Raw genomic sequence first — 2149 nt, 5'->3', positions numbered from 1 at the left:
GCGCCATGGAGCTGCTCAAGGTCTCCCAGGACAAGCGCGCCCTCAAGTTCATCAAGAAAAGGGTGGGGACGCACATCGGCACCAAGAAGTGTGAGGAGCTGAGCAACGTGCTGGCCGCCATGAGGAAGGCAGCTGCCAAGGACTGAGACCCTCTGGAATAAGGCTTTGCAGAAAGTTAAAAAAACCAAACTGAATTTGGTACAGGGTCTCACTATACAGCTTGGATTCAGCTATCTTCCAGTTTTCAGCCTCACCAGTGCTGGGATTATGAAAAGCTGAGGCAGAAAACTTACTGCAAGTTCGAGGCCAACCTGAACTACAAATGGAGACCCGGCCTCAAAAAAAAAAAAAAAATTGGAACAAACAAGATTTCATATGTATAAGAAGCCCTCCAAATAAACATATTAGGGTATATTTTGCAGGGCTTTTGATATACATATATACACAGACTTGGTGTTCTCTTCCCTTTCTTTTTTAACATTTGGAGTTTGCTTTTTAATTTTTTAGTGGAACCGGGGATTGAACTCAGGCCCTTGCGCTTGGCAGGCAAGAGTTCCCTTTCTTTTTAATGCTGGTGACTGAACCCAGGGCATTCCCTCTGAGCCACATCCCCAGGCCACCCCCCACTTTTTTTTTCGGTACTGGAGATCAAACTCAGGGCCTTGTGCTTGTGAAGCAACAGCTTGTGCCACTGAGCCATCTCCCCGTCCCTTCTTTTCTTTTCTTTTCTTTTTTTGTATCAAGAATGGAACTCAGGGGGCTGGGGGGATGGCTCAGTGGAATAAGTGCTTGCCTGGGAAGCGCAAGGGCCTGAGTTTGATCCCTGGTACGACAAAAAGAAAAAAAAAATTTTGGGGGGGCAGGGGTGATGGCTCAGTAGAATAAGCACTTCTCTGGCAAGTACAAGGGCCTGAGTTCAATCTCAGGTTCTGCCTCCCCCCCCAAAAAAAAAGAATAGAACTCAGGACCTTGTGCTTGCAGGCAGGTACTGTGCCCTGAGTTATATCCCTAGCCGCGCCAGCCCTTTTCTGAGACATGGTCTTTGTTGTCAAGTCCTGAAGTGGCCTAGGCTGAGGTCTAACTTGGCATCTTCCCGCCTCAGCCTTCCGGAGTCCTGGAGTCCCAGACACGCACCAACAAGCCCAGCTTTTCTCTTCTTCCTTTTTTTTTTTTTTTAAAACATTGTGTGTGTGTGTGTGTGTGTGTGTGGCCAGCTCAGCCCACCAGGGGGCGGGGCTGGCTGGCATGTGGTGCTGGGGGATCGAACCGCAGTCCCTGTGCTTTGCCAAGCTTGTTCCAAGTAGGTGCTTTAGACCACTGAGCCATCTCACCAGCCCCTTCTCTTCTTCCTTTTGAATTTTTCTTTTTTTTTTTGTGGAACCGGGGATTGAACTCAGGCCCTTGCGCTTGCTAAGGAAGCCGCTTATTCCACTGAGCCATCTCCCCGTCCCCTCCTTTTGAATTTTGGAAAAAAAAAAGTAAGAGGCTGAGGAGATGGTTCAGTAGAATAACAAGGGCCTGAGTTCAATCCCCGGTTCCACCAAAAAATAAAATAAAATAAAAAATAAAAAAAAAAATTTGACGTAGGGACTTGCTTTGCAGCCCTGTCCTGGTCGTCTCAGCTTCCCTCGCTAGGCTTAACCCCAGTGCCCCTGTGCTGGGGCCTGACTGTATTTGACTGATGCGTGCATCAGTGAGCAGAATTCTTTCCCTCTGGGGTGTTGAGTGCGGGGCCTGGCTTACGCTGGACTCTGCAAATGAGAACGGAGCCGCTTCTGGGTCTGGTGTCTGCCAGGGACGGGACCCTATCACTGTCAAGACCCGCACCGAGAGACGACACTACCCGCAAGCCCCTTTACAGTTCCGGAGCGCGGCGCCGTCCGTCTCGCAGGCAGGACGTGAAGCCCGCGGGGTCCCCGTCCAGCAGGGCCGAGCGGCCCCTTTAAGGATCGGGCGGGGCGGGGCGCGCTATTTTTAGCGCGGCGGGGCCACGTGACAGTGACGTCGCCGAATGTTGTTGTTGGTGGCGGCGGCGAGCGCAGCCCAGCGCCGCGAAGATGGAGGAGCCGTCGAGGGGACGCTGTCGCCGCTGTCGCCGCCACTGCTGCCGCGGCCGTCCGCGGGCCCGGAGCGCGAGCTGCCGGGGGTG

The 2149-nt window shown here is 52.6% G+C and overlaps 1 protein-coding gene across 8 annotated transcripts in view; it reads left to right on the top strand.

Annotated features, from left to right (window-relative positions):
* Positions 1-2011: 2011 nt before the first annotated feature.
* The window catches only part of Hdac5 (histone deacetylase 5), a 25293-nt gene continuing 25155 nt past the window's right edge, over positions 2012-2149 (top strand). For all 8 annotated transcript variants that reach the window (XM_004633819.2, XM_004633817.2, XM_023718241.1 and 5 more), the window contains exon 1: positions 2012-2146. The gene's annotated coding sequence lies outside the window, so the exon portion shown is untranslated. The remainder of the gene's footprint in view (positions 2147-2149) is intronic.

Source organism: Octodon degus, unplaced genomic scaffold (genome assembly GCF_000260255.1).
Source record: "Octodon degus isolate 3935 unplaced genomic scaffold, OctDeg1.0 scaffold00056, whole genome shotgun sequence".
Taxonomy (NCBI): Eukaryota; Metazoa; Chordata; class Mammalia; order Rodentia; family Octodontidae; genus Octodon; species Octodon degus.
Note: the sequence above shows the minus strand (reverse complement) of the source record. Positions and strands in the feature narration are given on the sequence as shown.